Here is a 20,468-nt window from a genome sequence, read left to right as displayed (position 1 = left end):
TTTGGATGAGAACTTTGGTGAGAACTAGATAGGGCGCAGTGTGCACATGGCAGGGGCTGTATGTTCCCTCAACTTGACGCCACCTGATTTTTGGTCTGGATCATCTGAAATCTGTTGTTCTCGAAACATCTATCAAGATAGATGATGAGCTGATACCGCCAGTTACGGCAGTGCAGTCCCCACTCTGCCAGCGGCGTTTGAAAGGTTGCGAAATTCACTCAGGCGTCGTTGCAAGACGTGCAGTCACGCAACAGGGGTCCTTTAAGGTCAACCCCACCTCTCTTTTAACTTGATATCGTAAATAAATTGTAAACGTTTCCCTACAAACCTGCCTACCAAGTCGACTCGGATGGCGGTTTGTATACCTACATTCCCGGCGACGCGTGACGCTTTTAAATGACGCCTAGCGCCGAATGCTAAGGGATGCGGACATGCGTTGCTTTGCGAAAGTTGCTAGTTATGACACACTCTCCGAGCCGCTTCATTTTTTACATTCATTTTAGAAACACTCCATGTATATCATCGTCTCTAATAATTCTCACAGCCTAAATTCTATCCACAACCATGAGTCCTCAGCGCCCCTTTCTGTAGTGACAAGACTGTACATCACATCATCGTTATCTTGTCAAAATGATCATCACGTGTAATTTCTCGTCGGCCGCGGTGGCCATGCGGTTCTAGGCACTTCAGTCCGGAACCACGTGACTGCTTTGGTCGCAGGTTCGAATCCTGCCTCGGACCTGGATGTGTGTGATGTCCTTAGGTTAGTTAGGTTTAAGTAGTTTTAAGTTCTAGGGGACTGATGACCTCAGATGTTGAGTCCCATAGTGCTCAGAGCCTTTGTAATTTCTTAAATTATTTACATTAATTTGAAATTATTTAACCCAATGCCTGAAGACTGCCAGTTTGTCAGTACCAGCCTGCCTCCAGTAACTGAAACGTCAGTAACAATGACAGAAATTAAAAAAAAACTCCGTGTGCCCATCGAAAGTTGCCTACGGTCGGCAGTGTCATAGGTACATTGCAAATGCCGAATGAGTCATCGGCTTTATTGAACACACAGATATACATCATACAATGTAAGCTTTGATCATACAATGTAAGCTTTCACGGCCGGTATTGTCTTCACTTAAAACTTCCCGGCTGATAGGCCGTTGTCGAAGTATAAAACTCTCCCCTGACGTTTCGTCTCCGACTGCGGGAGACAGTACGCCGCTGTACCTCCGAAGATGTCTCCCGCAGTCGGAGACGAAACGTCAGGGGAGAGTTTTATACTTCGACCACGGCCTATCAGCCCGGAAGTTTTAAGTGAAGACACAGATAAACAGACACTCTTTCTTACATATGCACATGTCTTTCATCTTTTGTCCGGTACATATTTTCCCAGAATTAAATTAAAAACTGTTCCAACCCGGCTTCTGACCAATGTTTTCAGGAGGTTTCCATTTGTTGCAAGACTAATGCCGCACCTGGAAATTCCCGCCGCCAACTCACCTGTCATTTTTCTGAAGAGACCCTGATACTACAACATGTCCGAACTCGAAGAGCCTATGCTGTCTTCGCCGGTAACGGATGAAAAATACCAAAAAAATTACTTACGTCTCGAAAGATGGCCCTAAGATATGAAGCCGGAATATCAGTAGAAGACTTGGAATTTGCACAGCTGCTTGCCCGAACTTCAATGCATTATTCATTACGCTGCGAGGTGCTGAAAATGCGCACCGCTGATTACGTCAAACTAACTTCCCACGAACTATAAGGTCACTGAAAAAGCAATGTCTCCGAAATTTTAAAGTGAAAACTCGTACAGCTTCTTAAATTAAACAAACGATAGTACCATTCTACATATTTATTCTTCATTTTAAAATTAATAATTAAAACAGTTTTTATCGCATAAATACATTTATTACAATGGTGACCGGTTTAAGTCTAGTTGCAGACCATCTGCAGACCATTCTCCAGTGGTGGCAGGCGGAGGTGGTGAACGGAGCAGGTACCATCTCTTGAGAGATGAACGTCAAGTGCTTGCAACAGACGGTACCTGTTCCGTTCACCACCTTCGCCTGCCATCATTGTAGAATGGTCTGCAGATGGTCTGCAACTAGACTGGAACCAGTCACTACGTAATAATACTTTCATTCAATCACACTGTTTTAATTTTTAACTTCAAAATTTTACCCTTCAATCTCTGTTATTCCAATAATGTTTACAAAAATTAGTTATTGCTCATGGCTACATATTTATTTCTCAACATAGTCACCCTGGCGACAAGCACATTTCTCCCAGCGGAAGGTCAGTTTGTTGATACCGTCATTGTCGAATGTTTGGCTATGTTGACGGAGATACAACTTCACCTCTAAAAATGGTTCAAATGGCTCTGAGCACTATGGGACGCAACATCTGAGGTCATCAGTCCCCTAGAACTTAGAATTACTTAAACCTAACTAACCTAAGGACATCACACACATCCATGCCCGAGGCAGGATTCGAACCTGAGAGCGTAGCGGTCGCGTGGTTCCAGACTGAAGCGCCTAGAACCGCTCGGCCACACCGGCCGGCAACAACTTCACCTCTGCTTGCACCGCTTCATCATTGTCACTGTAAAGTGTTCGAAGGAGTTCTTTGAGTTTTGGAAACAGATGGTATTTGTATGGGACCAAGTCGGAACTGTATGGAGGATGATCGATGACAGTGAACCCAAGGCGCTGGATTGTTGCACATTTCACAGCAGTTGTGAGTTATCTGAAATTGTCATGCTGAAGGGTGGTAAGGGTTTTCCATGTGTGAACGAACTCTTCGAATTGAAACTCGATTACAGCTCGTTGTTTCACATGCACCGACATACTTTACACGCTGCCATGTTACACAATACAGCTCGGAGTCCGCTAGCGTCAGAGGGCTGCAAATATCTAGGCATGAAGAATGTTGATGTAGATTGTTAATAACGTTTGTGGCATTGAAAATAACTTTAAGAATTTTCCCATAAAAAGTACGGAGTCTTACTTTTATGTACAAGAGTGATAACTAAGTTCTGTGGAGTAGCTGAATTTAAAACAATCTCATGTGAGACAAGCATGCTTAGGATAACTCATGTGAATTTTAGACTTCGCAAGGCTAGCACTCACAACTCAACATTTGGAACTTCAACCAGTACTATTCAACAACGGTTGTTGACACACGCTACAATCGTGCAGTAGGGGAAATGGCGTTCTTCGGCGTTCTCTGTCAATTAATTGTGTCACGTAAATTTAGATGAACGTTCTATTATGGAAAACATAACAAATATCACCTTCGACTAGAGTGCGTCCACTGGCGATGACGGAGTGGGGTGGCGAGACACCTCCTTCGTCGACCCTTAGCTTGGCGCTCTCCTCCTAGAGGCTTTGTTAGGTTTCCATTACGTCGCTATGCCTTATTAAGACATTCATGTGCAATATCAATAAATAAAGAGCAACATTTATTGACACAGTGTGGTCTTGTCGTTCCCAGATGGTGCCCTGATTAATTACCCACCAGGGACCTCCAGGAAAGTCACCAGACGTTAAACATTCCCTCACATCCTGCCTCTGTCCATTGTTCACTCGACTTCCTCTGTCATGACGGACTACGAAGGGCGGTTAAATAATAGAGTCTCCACTTTGGTCACTTAAATGGTTCTCCTCGCGAAGATACCACTTAAAATTTACAGTAGCCTATATATTTTAATAATATGTAAGTTAGACGAATTCACATTTTGATTAAAAATACGGATATCACACAGCTGTCAATTACAGCTGCAGCGCCATGAAGGCAGTATGAAACTAACATGAAACTGTCGTGACAAGCGTGGATAAAGAAATAAACAGCAATTCAGCACTGCCGCACAAAGCAGGTAGAACAAAGCCATCTGCATTCAGTCTGTAAGGATAGATTACGCAGCAGGTTTCTCATTCAGAAATGACATTTAAACGTTAATTGTTCTACATCTACATAAATGCTTTGTAAGCCACCATACGGCACGTGACGGAGGGTACATTTTTCCAACATTAGTCATTTCCTTTCTTGGGTCACTCGCAGGTAGAGAGAGGGAAAAGCGATTGTCTGTATGCCCTCGTATGAGCCAAAGATTGTTATTTTTGCGTCGTCTGATAGTCCATCACGCTTAAGACATGTACAATTGATAAAATAGGCCGCAACCCTTGCCGATCGCGCTGATTGTGTGCGACCAGATCAAATTCGTGCCACCTGTTTTGAGTTGGCGATTGCAGAGCTTGAGTTTCGTAATCACTAGAACTGTTTGACACCTGTTATGATTGACTTTCACCTTCCAGACAGTTCACCATTAGCTGATTTTGTCCAGATGTTATGAACGTGGCATCAATAAATAGAAAGAGGGAACAGTGAATGTCTACAAGTCTCCGTCCGAACCCTAATTTCTCTTATTTTATCTTCATGGTCTCTGCGCGAAATGTATGATAGCAGCAACAGACTCGTTCTGCAATCAGCTTCAGATGCCACTTATTCAAATTTTCTCAATAGTATTCTTCGAAAAGCGTCGGCTTTCCCCCAGCGATTCCCATTTGAGTTCCCGAAGCATTTCCATAATAGTTACGTGTTGTTCGAACCTACTGGTAACAAATTTAGCAGCCTGCTTCCGGACTCTGCAATTTGTTCCTTTAATCCGACCTGAGGACGATCCCAGAGACTCGAGCAGTGCTCAAGAATGGGTCGTACTAGTGTCCCAAATGCGGTCTGCATTACAAATGAACCACACATTCCTAAAATTCGCCTTCCCTACTCAGTCCCTACATGCTCGTTCTTATGGTTCAAATGGCTCTGAGCACTATGGGACTTAACTGCTGAGGTCATCAGTCCCCTAGAACTTAGAACTACTTAAACCTAACTAACCTAAGGACATCACACACATACATGCCCGAGGCAGGATTCGAACCTGCGGCCGTTGCGGTTGCGCGGTTCCAGACTGAAGGGCCTAGAACCGCTCGGTCACAACGGCCGGCACATGCTCGTTCTATTTCATATCACTTTACCACGTTGCGCCTAGATATTTAGCCGGCCGGTGTGGCCGAGCGGTTCTAGGCGCTTCAGTGTGGCACCGCGCGACTGCTACGGTCGTAGATTCGAATCCTGCCTCGGGCATGGATGTGTGTGATGCCCTTAGGTTAGTTAGGTTTAAGTAGTTCTAAGTTCTAGGGGACTGATGACCTCAGATGTTAAGTCCCATAGTGCTGAGAGCCATTTGAACTATTTGAGCCTAGATATTTAATAGACGTGACTCTGTCGGGCTGCACACTTCTAATGTTGTTTTCGCACCTTATGGGATTGTTTTTCACACTCCTTTGCATTAACCTACATTTTTCTACATTGGGAGTAACCTAACTTTCATCTTGTGTCATCCTATAGTCACTCAATGATGACACCAGAGCGTCATCAGCAAACAGCCGTAGACTGCAGCTCATCCTGTCCGCCAGATCATTAATGTATACATAGAGAATAATGGCTGTCGTATAACATTTCCTTGGGACACTCCTGACAATACCTTTGTCTCTGATGGACACTCGCCGTCGAGGACAACGTAATAGGTTGTGTTATTTATGATGTCTTTAAGTATGCTCAACCGTTGTCAACAGTCTGCAGTTGGGCTCCGTGTCAAATGCCTTTCGGAAATGTAGGAACATGGAATCTCCATGTTGCTCTTCATTCATGGTTTGTAGGACATCATGTGACAAAAGGTGAAGATGAGTTTCGCACAAGCGATGCTTTCTAAACCCGTGCTGATTGTTGACAGAACCTTTTTTGTCTCAAGGAAATTTATTATGTACGAACTGAGAATATGCTAAAGGAGTCAGTAGCAAACCGATGTTAAGGATGTTGGTCTGTAATTTTGAGGTTCTGGTCTTCTACACTTTTTATATACGAGACCTTTAGAGAAAAGAGAAGCGGATGTATGAATATCAAGAGTTCAGATGGAAAACCAGTCCGAAGCAAAGAAGGAAAGCTGAAAGGTAGAAGGAATATATAGATGGTCTATAAAAGGGAGATGAGCTTGAAGGCAATATTACTGAAATGGAAGTGGATGCAGATGAAGATGAGATGGAGATATGGTACTGCGAGAAGAATTTTACAGAACACTAAAAGACCTAAGTCGAAACAAGGCTGTGGGAGTAGACGACATTCCGTCAGAAATACTGACAGCCTTAGGAGAGCTAGCCATGACGAAACTCTTCCATCTGACGTGCAAGCTGTATGAGACAGGCGAAATACTTTCATACTTCAAGAAGAATATAGTAAATCCAACTCCAGAGAAAGTAGTTGCTGACAGGTGTGAATATTACTTAACTATCAGTTTAATAAGTTGTAGTTGCAAAACACTAGCACGAATTATTTACAAAAAATCTAAAAGGGGTATAAGCGAATCTCAGGGATGATAGATTTGGATTCTGGAGAAATTTAGGAACACTTGAGGCAATACTGACCAAACAATTTGTCTTAGAAGGTAGGTTAAGTAAAGGCAGACATACGTTTAAAGCATTTGTACGCTTTGAGAAAGCTTTTGACAATGCTGACTGGCATACACACTTTGAAATTGTGAAGATAGCAGGGGTAAAATACAGGAAGAAAAATGCTTTTTACAACTTGTACAGAAATCGGACTGCGGTTATAAGAACCGAAGGACATGAATGGGAAACAGTGGTTGAGAAGGAAGTGAGAGAGGATTGTAGCCTTTCACCGGTGTTATTCAGTGTGTACATTGACTAAGCAGTAACAGAAACTAAAGTAAAATTTGAAGCAGGAATTGAAGTTGAGGGAGAAGAAATAAAAACTTTGAGGTTTCCGGATGACATTTAAATTCTGTCAGAGACAGCAAAGAATTTGTAAGAGCAATTAAACGGAATGTACAATACCTTGAAAGGAAGATATAAGATTAACATTTACAAAAACAAAACAAGAATAGCGGAATGCAGTGGAATTAAATTAGGTAATGCTGAGGGAATTAGATTAGGCAACGAGATACTTTACAGTAGTAGATGGTTTTGTTATTTGGACAGCAGAATAACTGATGATGGCCGAAGTACAGATTATAAAGAATGTGGGCTGACAACGACAAGAAAAGCTTTTCTGAAGGAAAGGAAGATGTTAACATCGAATATTGATTTAAGTGTTACGAAGTCTTTTCTGAAAGTATTTGTATGAAGTGTAGCCATGTATGGAAGTGGAACATAGATGATAAACAGTTTAAATAAGAAGAGAACAGAAGCTTTTGAAATGTGGGGCTACAGAAGAATGCTGAAGATTAGGAGGTACTGAATAGAATGGGGGAGAAAAGAACTTTGTGGCACGACCTGATTAGAAGACATCAAGGGATCACCAGTTCAGTACCGGAGGGCAGTGTGGAAGGGTGATGGTGGAGAGGGCGGTAAAAACAGTAGAGGGAAACCAAGAGATGAATAAGAGAACAGCAATCAGCTTCAGAAGAATGTAAGTTGCAGTGGTTACTCGGAGGTGGAGGCTTGTACAGGACAGAGTGGCATGGGGAGATGCATCAGACCAGTCTTCGGACTGAAGACAACAACAACAAAAATATATACATGAATCACCTGCGCTTTTTTCCAGTCGCTTGGGACTTTGCGATGGTCAAGAGATTTGCGATAAATGGTTCAAATGGCTCTGAGCACTATGGGACTTAACATCTTAGGTCATCAGTCCCCTAGAACTTAGAACTACTTAAACCTAACCAACCTAAGGACATCACACACATCCATGCCCGAGGCAGGATTCGAACCTGCGACCGTAGCAGCCCCGCGGTTCCGAACTGCAGCGCTAGAACCGCACGGCCACCACGGCCGGCTGCGATAAATTCAAGGGCCAATGGCGTAGAGCACTCTTTGTAAGAAGGAGTTGCGATTCTATCCGGACCTGGTGAAATTTGTTTTCAAATTTTCACTTGTTTCTGTCGATTATTATGTCTCTCGTACGGGAGTCTGTGCGACGGTCAAACAGCGGTATGTCTTCTGCGTGAACGATTTCTTAAACGCAAAATTTAAAACTTTGGGTTTCCTTTCGCTGTCTTCTACTGCCACCAAAATGGTCAACGAGTGACTGGAAAGAAGCCTTAGACGCGCTCAACGATTTTACCGAGGACCAGAATTTTCTCGATTTCTCAAAAAGGTCTTTTACTAACTTTCTATTTGTGAAAAGAATGTGTTACTTCTCTTTTCAGAAGAAGTGTCTACCAGCACTTGTGTGAATTTGACAGTCGTAGGATCGTGATCTATCCAGAAAGTGGTTTAACGTTCCGTAATACCGCTGACCGCAGTGGCTGGGATCCCACGACTGCCACCCAAATATGGAATCGATGAGTCCAGGAGAGCTGTACACGGCACCATACAGGATCTCAGAACCCTCACTCTATTAACGTCCGAGAGAGCAAACATTGTTCACTTTGCCGTGCAGCAGGGTCTTACAGCCACGTCTCTTGAGTAGCAGCGGAGCACTGCAGACACGAGTGACTCCAAATCATCAATCCAGATGAGTCCCATTCCTGGGCACAGCATCACGATCGAGGCATCCAAGTGTGGAGGCTCCAAGGAGAATGAACTTGGTGGTATTTCTTTAGTCATCGCCACAGTTCATGGCGCTGATGGCATAGGGTGCCGTTCGGTACAAATTACGACCACCTCTGGTTCATATAACCAATAATTTGGACAACAGGCGCTTCGATGTGTCCGTGACATCAGCTTTCCAGAAAAGCTAGTTGACTATGGAGAAAATGCCCAAAAACAGGAACCCTCCCCACTTAAAGCGGACTCCCAGCGTCTTGGCTCTGCAGTCTCCTATACTGTAGTGGGACCAAGTGTAAACAGTACTTAAGATTTCCAGAATGAAATTTTCAATGTGCAACGGAATGTGCACTGATATGAAACTTCCTGGCAGATTAAAACTGTGTGCCGGACCGAGACTCGAACTCGAAACCTTGCCTTTTGGAAGGCAGGAGACGAGGTACTGGCGGAAGTAAATTGTGAGGACGAGTCGTGAATCGTGCTTGGGTAGCTCAGATGGTAGAGCATTTGCCCGCGAAAGGCAAAAGTCTCGAGTTTGAGTCTCGCTGCGGCATACAGTTTTAATCTTCCAGCAAGTTTCAGTAATTAAGGTTTCAACCACCCTGTAGTGAGACGCACAAGTGGAGTTCGGGTCTCGGTCCGGCACACAGTTTTAATCTGCCAGGAAGTTTCATATCAGAGCACACTCCGCTACAGAGTGGAAATCTCGTTCTAGAACCAGCTTTCTTCTGAAAACACAACATACCTCCACCTTGTTCTCCAATGAGTTTTCGCTTGACACCACTGAAATCGCAAATGGCAGTGGTCTAGGGTCAGTGAAACGCACTCTACATTGCGTCTGTCTCGGAGCTGTCCTTAAAGTAACCGATTTGTAACAGCTCGTTGTATCACTGTGGTGCGAACTGCTGCTCATATTGCAGATACAGATGCAGTACGATGCTCCAGAGCAATACACCGAACACGATGGTCTTCCCTCTCGGCAGTGCTACGTGGTCGTCCGAAGCCTAGTCTTCTTGAGACCTTACATTCTCGTGACCACCGCTGCCAGCAATCATGTACAGAGGCTACATTCCTCCTAATTCTTTCTACAACATTGCAGAAAGAACTTACACCTTGTTTTAGCCCTATTTATACAAGGTCTTTCAAGCTCAGGAGTGCCGACAGTGCCGTCCGTCTTTGTCGCCTTAAAGGGATTGTTAACTAACACCACGTCCAATCTGAAAGGTAACTAACGCTCACGACCGTTACGGCTTGTATCTAAAGCAAACCTGACTTAGATCCTAATAATGGCACTGTTAGGGCCACTCTTATGCGACTGGCGCGAAATTTTTACAGACATCATCTTTTAGATATAGAAACATGGCTAAAAACTTTCGTTTATGTCACACAACTCCTTTTTGATGTTGCGATTTTTCCGTCAGTGTAGTATTTTATGTATCTTCGTGGTCACGATCTATTACCGTGAAGTATTTTGCTTAGGTTCCACCGATCATTTTGAAGTTGGATCCCTATGTACGGGCCGGCCGAGGTGGCCGAGTTGTTCTAGGCGCTACAGTCTGGAACCGCGTGACCGCTACGGTCGCAGGTTCGAATCCTGCCTCGGGCATGGATGTGTGTGATGTCCTTAGGTTAGTTAGGTTTAAGTAGTTCTAAGTTCTAGGGGACTGATCACCTCAGCAGTTAAGTCCCATAGTGCTCAGAGCCATCTGAACCTACGTACGGCTGATTTTTTATTGATTGACATACCGCCAATACAGCGGTTTATCAGTTTGGTCTGACAATGAGTGTTAGGTTCCATATTCCTGGCTACGTAGCTCTTATGATTTAGTTAAGTGAGTGCAATTTTCTCTATTTTAGATGTTTTTTAAAGATTTTAAAATTTTCTTCGTATTAGTGGGTATTTTAGGGTCTGTTACTCTTTCACAATTCACTGTTATGCAGATGTCACCTGAGGATATATTCATCAGTGCCACGAAACCAGTTGTGATTTGATAATGAAAAGATTAAATTCAGCTGAAGCGGTTTCCTAATCCCGCAGATGGTATCTGAAAGGAGTCATTATTGGATGTTCAGTTGTTTGAAGTTTTTGCCATGGTTGATGTATGTCGCAATTCACGATCGTTAGGAATGAAAGTGTCTGATTAGTGAAGACCAGTTATTTACTAGAAAATCCGAACCACCAAAAGTTTCTCAGAACACCTTCCCATCTCGTCAAGGGCCTCACGAGAGAATACGTCGTGATTGTAAGCTCTCCCTTGAAGCAACACGTACGCATCAAGTCTGTTAGAATAGGGGCAGTTTACCGGAATTTGCGGCGGCCGTATTATTTTACGGCGATCTGGCTACGGCGGCATAATGTGCACAACGCACAACAGCGTAGCTACATCGTTTCCATTACTTGATACTGCTCCCCCGGACGAATCCATGGAGCTTATCTTCCTATGGCAAAGCGTGCGTTTCAGTGATAGGTCTGCGTTGCCGCTGGACCAGTAATGGTGACATTAAATTCTATTCCACGTGCTTCTCATTGGAATAACCGTAACAGTTAGTCGCCGTGAAAGATTCAGCGCTTAGGTCGTTAGGTCAAACAACTCAATGACCCCAGTCTGAAGGACGAAAAACATTAAATTTCATTATTTCTAAAAACGACGTGACTCTAAGAATTCGAATGACACACAAATTGCATTCTAAATCACCGAGAACTTAATTTTCGATAGCGCACGACAGTTTAGATCTATGGGTGCGCTCTTCAGCTCGCACATGATCCACGTACATACTTTCCCACGAATTCCAATAATTGACGTCAGCGAAACATTGTCGTATAAAACCTCACCATACAAAAAAGTAGTCATTTCACGGCGCGCACTCGCAGATGAATCGTTAAGCCTTTACATATGGCGCAGCGATCGAGTCACGTGATAAGCCGCGCACGAATTTCCTCTACGTGAGCTTAAGGCAGTAGCTATCTGTGAGACGTTAATTATGGAACTAGCTGATTCAACAGACGTTGTTCTGTCTAGTGAATTTTGAAAATCTGTCGGAAATGTCAAAGTAAAAATGAGAAAATTTATTTTTTGAGTAATCATTGTATCTATTCACGATTTTGGTCATGGATGTTCCATTTGAGGTGGTTTACGTTCAGAAGCACGCCAGTGAGAAATTTTACATGCGAGACTAATTCTTTCCTATAATAACACTGAGATACTGGAAATGTGTGATGTGCTTGGAATGTGATCGAATTGGAACCATGTAGTTTTGTTCCAGTGCACTGTAAACAATTGGCACGTTGTAACGGAATGTATTTCGATGAGCATTCCACGCAACATTTGCTTGTTGTCTTGAACGATTATTTTTTGCCTCCCGACTGTCTTTAACAGACCGAAGATGTTTCATTCGATGTTGATCATCTTCGTTTACGTTCTTCTTGTGTAAGTGTTGAACGTGTTCGCGATAATCGATTCCGTTCAGTTTCATTTCGTTCTTCGCGTTGCTTTGCACTTCGATTTGATCAAAAATGCGTTTGGTTTGTAACATTGCGAGTTCTGCGACCTCAGTTGCTCCTTCTTGTTCGCGACATTGCAGTGTTATTAGATTTTGTCAATTCAATTCAGTAGTGTCGATTGCGACACAATGTCCGTTGTGAATATCCACAGTTTAACCGAAAATGAACAGTTGATTCACTTTGTTGTTACGGTACAGCCATTTGTCACTACAAATCTCACAGTATTTCGTAGGTAAATCTGTCAAATTGTTTGAGATAAAACGATGAAATCTAATTCATTTGATGAAACTATTGCGATGAACTTACAACACAATCACAATTCAACTAAAAATAAACAGTTGAATCAATTTTTCATCACTATGTAACCGGTTGGCTTGATTCAAAATTTGACAATCAACTACCAAACGACATTTGCCCACATAATAGCGAAATAAATTGGAATTGCAACAGAAATATAATAATTAGACAGATTACGAAACAACACGAAAGTAAAATCACATCTAACTTTATTTTAATTTGGACTTTTTCCAGATTTTTCTCCATATCTTCCAGATTTTTTTAAGCCATTCAACTGGGTTATTTCCATCTCGGAAGCATAGCGAACAAAACGAAAAAAGGATCAACCAAATGTTCAGTTCCCACCGTCAGTTTTGATCGCGAATGCATACAAAAATTATGATTTTCCAGTTTGTTCGTATTTTCTTAGCTGCCGTTGTAATTTTCCAGATTTTTTTCCTGAAAAGTTTTCTAGGACCACAACGAACAAAATTAAAAAGAATTTTGTACATCAGTCGTTCGATTCGTAGGTTATGATCTTGATTTTATATAAAAATCACGCAGAAAAAACAGTTTCAGGCTCTCCCGAATTTCCAATTTTCCGGGCAACTTTTCCTATTTTTCTTTCCCTAAAAGTTTATTCGGACTACTAAATTTTTTTTCTTGTGTATTCTTGTCCGCATCTCGTAAGGCGCACACACGCACATACACACACACACACACACACACACACACACACACACACACACACACACTTACGCACTATGTTACTCCTGCCAGTCGTCGTTTTGACCCGTCAAGGTATGTAATATTTATTATGTAATTGTGCAATATTTGTGCTGAAAATTCTCTTGAAACCATGTCCCTTCAGCCCGCTACCGCTTCGGCATACTGAAGACTAGGTCGGCCCTGGAGGCGTGCTCGGATAGTCGAAGCAGTTAAGGCGCCCGCTCGTGTAAAGCGTGAAATCTGAGTTCGAGGCCCGGTCTGGTACAAATTTCATGTGTCACCATTAAATAGCACATCTGAAGTCAATTTAAATCCGCTAGTTCCTAATCAATTTTCGTAGTATCTGAAGAAACATTGTTTCTTGTGAATTTTCAACACAGACATTGTACAATTCCATAATGAGACACTTATGTTCCAAACGGACATTGTAAGTGCTGTACGGAAGGACCTTACGGAGTGGCAATAAGTGGCTGTCGTGTTTGGCTGTGCCCATGGCCATATGGCGAGCGAAGTTGCTGTAGTTTTCGTGTTTCGCGGCGGACGGTTCATCGTGTCTACAAACAGTGGAGGCCGAGCGGTTCTAGGCACTTCAGTCCGGAATCGCGCTGCTGCTACGGTCGCAGGTTCAAATCCTGCCTAGGGCATGGATGTGTGTTATGTCCTTAGGTCAGTTAGGTTTAAGTAGTTCTGAGTCTAGGGAACTGATGACCTCAAATGTTAAGCCCCATAGTGCTCAGAGCCATTTGGACCATTTTGAACAAACAGTGGTGTAACACACGTGGCCGCGAAACACGACGGCCATAACTGTGATCAGAAGCAGATCGCGACTGAGAGGGATCGGAGACGCGTTCACAGCATGTGAATCAAAATCACTTCCAAACTCGTCACCAACTGCTGCAAGCAGTGAATGAAGGTCCGACAGTCGGCCTTTGGCTGTGGTGAGACGCGCACGCTTTGTTTGCATCTCGCCTATTGTGCTGCTTGCGAGCGAAAGCGTGTTTCTGTATTTCCACCTAATGGCTTCATCGACCAGCATGGCGTTTTCTTACCGCTAAGCTACAATTAAATTAACTTTTGCATTAGATCACGAACGACCGAAGGCGTATGAAGTTGAACGTTCTATACGGGATGAAATGCGTCTCGCGCCACAAGAAGTTCTCAGAAATCATTTTCCGATCCTCAGTACTACAGTGTACATAAAGCTGGCGAATGAAGGGCTGTGCTCACGATCTCAAGTTCCGATACTCTGGCGGACATACAGGAACTGTCGTGGTTGATCACGGTGGTTTTGGCCTCTGAACGTTGCGGGTTTTCGAACTCCCGTTTGAAGTACCATCGGACGCTGCGGTGGCCGCCTTTAAACCTTACGGCAACGTCGTCAGTCACTGGTCTGAAACGTGGAAGACGTTCGAAACATACCGTGTCTTCAATGGTGTCCATCAGATAAAAATTGAACTACTGAAACACGTGCTTTCCTACCCAGTTTCGTAGGATGCAGGACTGTCGTCATGTACGATGGCGAGCCGAGTATCTGTTCAGGCTGTGGCTAGGATGGCCATACCCATTCTCAATGTCTCGGCGTAGACTGGTTCAGACGCCGATCGGAGACGTCGCTCTTCCTACGGCGCCCATATTGTTACCTCTGTCTAAGCGCCTGCGACGGTGCTGCTCGCTACACACCCTCTGAATCAGTCGCTACCGGTGTCAGCTCCTCTCGACGTCGCGATGGACGTTTCGCCTGTCTCTCCTTCGCCCCTGCCGGAGGCAATACAACTGATCCAAGATCGTCATCAGGCACAAGCTGCCTCTCCCGATCCCATGGTTGCTGGTTGGAGCTGTACCTGGTCTTTCTGCCTTCTGGCCACGTCTCCGACGATAGCCGCCCTCCTTCCGACACGTAACAGCATGTTAGGAAGCAACGGTCGTCGAGGAAACGGAAGAGACAACGCTATACCCCTTCTGATGACTGCCTCCATCGCAAGTCTGCGCAGAATGACGACCCTACTACTAATCGTGCGCTGTCCTCTGACGCCCTGACACCTGACGACGCGACGTCCTTCCTCGCCTCCATCTCCAGTCAACGTCCACCTCAGGCCAGCGACTTCCACCGACAGCGTCTGATGCGGTTGTCTCCCTTTCTGTGTTTGACGCTACCTGCGCGCGCACCTCTGATAATGTTCCATTGAACCGGCCCGGTGACACGTCTGTCTTCTAGTCTTTTAGGCAGACATCGTCAATGCTGGGGATAGACAGTCTGGAGGTGTACAGAACGATGGACCCCCCACCCCCTTGGTGGAGTCGGCTCCCTCCCGGTCAAAGTGATGTGCCCTTCCACAGGGGCGTAACAGGGAGTTCCCCGTGTTTGAATCGCCTGTCCCCTGGCGATGGCAACTTTCCAAAAAAATGGTTCAAATGGCTCTGAGCACTATGCGACTTAACTTCTGAGGTCATCAGTCGCCTAAAACCTAGAACTAATTAAACCTAACTAACCTAAGTACATCACACACATCCATGCCCGAGGCAGGATTCGAACCTGCGACCGTAGCGGCCGCTCGGTTCCAGACTGTAGCGTTTAGAATCGCACGGCCACTCCGGCCGGCGGTTCAAATGGCTCTAAGCACTATAGGACTTAACATCTGAGGTCATCAGTCCCCTAACTAAGCTAAGGACATCACACACATCGATGCCCGAGGCAGGATTCGAACCTGCGACTGTAGCGGTCGCGCGTTTCCAGACTGAAGAGCCTAGAACCGCTCGGCCACTCCGGGCGGCCGGCAACTTCCCAGACTTATCGCATAGCTACGGTCCATCTCAACACCATTCGCGTACGCCACAAACTGACTTTACTCCGTGACATGTTGCATGTCGCGGACGTTGAGGTAGTTGTCCTCCAGGAGGTGCATGTTGCAACTTTTTGTGCTCCCCATGGTTTACAGAACATGTCTCCCATGCTTCCCCTACTTGTAGTGGGGTGGCTATCGTTTTACATGACGGTATCCTCGCTGATGCAGTTGCCTATCTCCCTGATACTAAAGGTATGACTCTCACGTTTAGTGGCGTCAGTATCGTCAATGTCAATGCGCCATCTGGTTCGGGTCGCCGCTGTGAACGTTCCATCTTCTTCTCAGAGACAGTTACGTCTGTCTTCCTGGGTCGGCAGGATCCATTGATCATGGGAGGCGATTTCATCTGCACCCAAAAGACCAACTACCACGTCACTCCCCGTGCGCAGCGCTGGCGACGTTTCTCCACCATTTCAGTCTAGTGAATCCTTGGAAGCATGTTCATGGCGATCGTCCGGGGTTTACGCATTTCATTAGCCATTCTTCCAGCCGAGTCATCTTTCTGTATTTCCCAGGATATTGTCAGTGGGCTACTGAAGTCTGTTTCGTTGCGTTCTCTGACCATGTCGCACATATCTGCGCCATCAATCTCTGCCGCCGAAGGGCGTGGTGCGGCCGTGGACCATGGAAACTGAACACGATCTACCTTACTTCACCCACTGCCGGTAGCTCATCGAGACCACGTGGGCAACTTGTGATTCCGGGATGCCTATCAGTCAGCCCTGTCACGGTGGGTGTTCTGTGCAAAGCCTGCCCTCCGCAAGGCCTTGATTGGTTAATGAAGGGAGATTGCGGCTTGGGCGACGAACTCAGGAATTCTATTTCAACGTTCTCAGGGGAATGTACTTTGGTGCCGTACTCGCCAGAGCGCAAGACGATGGCGAATCGTGCCAAGACACAACTCACATCCCTCTCCCGCCGCCAACTTGAAGGAGCTGTGGTCAGGGCGCTCACACACGATGGATTAGTGCAAGAGCGTCCATCTGTGTATCATGTCAAACGGATCGACGAAACCGTCGGAGGCATTTGATTTCTGTTCTTACGACTGTTGGGGGGCAGTATTTTCATAACCAACAGGATATCAGGTCTGCACTCCATGTACGTTTTTACGCTTTACACTGAACAACGTCACCGCCCTGCCAACATTAAGGCGGTCTTCAGACTCTCCGTTGGCTCGGCTCCCGTCGGTGCGACGATGGATCTGATTGCTAAAGTCACGAAGAATGAAGTCTATGTCGCTATCCAGGTTGGTTCTACGAACAGGTCGCCTGGCTTTGACGGTCTCCCACTGGAATTTTATAGGACATTTCGTCCCTTTCTGGCGCCAGTGTGAACGGAAATTTGTGAGGACCTTATGTTACCTTTCGTGCCGATTCCGGTGGCTTCCTCGATGGTTTACATATTCCCATCCCAGCCTTGGGGTTCCTCACGGATGTGCGATTACCACCCCTTGACGTTACTCATCAGCGGTACAAAGACCTTAACCCGATTGTTGGCTGCGCAGCTTAAACGGTCAGTTCGGAATGTAGTTTGCCCTGATCAAACTTCTTTGGTAGGTGACAATAACTTCCGTACTGCCCTCTGCCGCTACCGGGACATAATCGCTGTTGCTCACGTTCGTCGTATGCCTGGACTTGTGGCAGCTCTTGACTTAAGCCAGACGCTCGATTGAGTCGATCACGACTACCTGGAAGGGGTCCTCTGTAATATGAGCTACCTTGATACTACCGTCGACGTGGAGCTACGTCTCGTGTTCAACAATGGCCGTCTTACTCCTCCCATCTCGATCCGTCGATCAGTGCGTCTGGATGCCCGCTCTCTGCACTGTTGTATGCATTCGTCATGGAACCGGTGGTATGTGGTGCTCGTCAACGCCTTTCTCGGGTGTCTCGCGGTGACCATGTATTCTGCTGTACTACTTACGCAGACGATCTCGTTATCATTCTTCGTAGCGGTGCTTAGGTCAGGGAATCACTGGCAACGGTTACCACCTACGGCGAAGCTTCTGGTACACTATGTGATCATAAGCATCCGGACACCTGGCCGAAAATGACTTAAGTTCGTGGCGCCCTCCATCGGTAATGCTGGAATTCAATATGGTGTTGGCCCATCCTTAACCTTGATGACAGCTTCCCCTTTCGCAGGCATACGTTCAATCAGGTGCTAGTAGGTTTCTTGGGGAATGGTAGCGCATTCTTCACGGAGTGCAGCACTGAAGAGAGGAATCGATGTCGGTAGGTGAGGTCTGATACGACGTCGGCGTTCCAAAACATCCCAAAGGTGTTCTATAGGATTCGGGTCAGGACTCTGTGTAGGCCAGTCCATTACAGAAATGTTATTGTCGTGTAACGACTCTGCCACAGACCGTGTTGTAAGATGCTGTCGCCATCCCCGTATTGCTCTTCAACAGTAGGAAGCACGAAGGTCTTATCACTGTAGGCCTGTACTGTGATAGTGCCACGCGAAACAACAAGAGGTGCAAGCCCCCTCCATGAAAAACATGATCACATCATAAGAACACCGCCTCCGAATTTTACTGTAGGTACTACATACGCTGGCAAATGACGTTCACCGGGCATTCGCGATATCTACACCCTGCCATCGGAGCTGGGCTCTTGAATCACCGTTTACGAGCACTCAGTCTTCTGCAACGGACACTATACGTAAATGTATATTTGGTATCACGTGTCCCCCACATGGCACAGACAATTCCCAATCCACCATCCGTGGACCGCCGTATGCATTGGGTTCGTCTGTTTGCCATGTCTTGGCTGTTCAAGATAAGGTACGAGATCCTCACCCTCCCGCAGTGGAGGGGGTGGTTTAGGTCTACATCATGTGCCTGACAGAGCGGTATCCCTTGTCATTGGCTCTCACATGATGTTTTGGCGCCATAATCCTACGTACCTTACCAGCCTATTGCTGGAGGCCCTTTCAACTCATCGTCTCTCAGCACCAGTCCAGCTTTCGGAAGTCCCGCCGCCCTTCTTTTACTTCCGCCACTTTTTCCACGAAGGCGTTCTACAGCTTCCTTCAGCATCACAGGTAACCGAATGTAGTTGAGGGGAGGCTTCCCCAGGTCAACTGCGTTCCATTTGGCGATCGGTGTGCTGACGTCAAGTCTGCATGGTACCTTACTGTCGATGGGAAGCAGGTATGCCGGTCATGCCTTCACAAAATTCACCTTGAAAACATGCTGTTGTGTGTCGACTGTGATGTTATGGACACACGAGCACCGCTTGGGTTGCAGATCGGCGAGAGGTGTTTGGTTCTTTGTGCGACAGATGTCCCTAATTACCCGTACGACTCCTCATCAGATACCTACTCAACTGCTCCTCTTTCCAGACGTAGGATACTTCCCGCAAGCGAAGACGAACTCTGTGAAGTGGATTTGTGGACACGCAGCACACAACTTGTTTGCTATGGCGACAAAAGTATTCTTGACTTTTGGCAGTTCCTTAATGAACGCCATTGTGCAATTGTCCGCAATCCAAAATACGGACAATTTCTCCTCCAGTTTCCTTTGCCGTGTCTTCCTTAACCGATCCCAGAGCTGGGATGTTTCTGTCATTAATAGCTGATCCCTGCCTCTTCCACACTTAGAAACGATATACTCACTGGTCATCGGAATTATCTTCTCGGAATAACTATACGTTGATAGTCTCAGTTTGTCTGAGATGACTACTAACATGAACCAGCATGTTTATTTAAACATTTTGAATGATCAGGTGATGCCTTTTAGTCAATATCTGCAAAAGGAGCATGTTATTGATACCCTTATTTTTCAAGACGATAACAGCAGAGTTGTTGCGACTGAAAGAATACGTGACTGGTTTTATGAACAGTCTACCACTCTACTACATCTCGATTGACCTGCAGAATCGCTTGACTTGAACCCCGTAGAAAATATGTTATACATGTTGGAATAGCAGGTAAAGTGCCCCTATTGGCATCCCCGCAATTTTAGTGGAACTTTCCAATGTTATTTATAACCCGTCTTGATGGCAAAAAAATGTTTAATCACACGACCGGTTTTAGTTCATCTAGAACCATCTTCAGATCTGCAATTTCGCTTACAGGAGTAACCCGTCCATACACAGCAAGCTTCACATGTTGCGTCACTGTCGGCCGGTGTGACCGAACTGTTCTAGGCGCTTCAGTCTAGAATCGAACGACCGCTACGGTCGCAGGTTCGAATCCTGCCAAGGCCATGGATGTGTGTGATGTCGTTAGGTTAGTTAGGTTTAAGTAGTTCTAAGATCTAGGGGACTGATGACCTCACAAGTTAAGTCCCATAGTGATCAGAAGGTTGCTGTGTATGGACGGGTTACTCCTGTAACCGAAATTGCAGATCTGAAGATTTTTCTAGATGATCCGAAACCGGTCATGTGATTAAACATTTTTTGCAATCAAGACAGGTTATAAATAACATTGGAAAAACCAGTGACTGCCGTTATCCCATCAGACATTATGTCTGTTTTTGCAAAGTTTAGTGGAACTGATTGATCAGATCCTCAGCGAATGGCTTAACCTGGAGGCGACGTACCTGCACAACCTTGT

The sequence above is a fragment of the Schistocerca serialis genome, chromosome 1 (genome assembly GCF_023864345.2).
Source record: "Schistocerca serialis cubense isolate TAMUIC-IGC-003099 chromosome 1, iqSchSeri2.2, whole genome shotgun sequence".
Lineage (NCBI taxonomy): Eukaryota > Metazoa > Arthropoda > Insecta > Orthoptera > Acrididae > Schistocerca > Schistocerca serialis.
The sequence above is the reverse complement of the archived record's forward strand: the minus strand, read 5'-3'. Positions refer to the sequence as shown.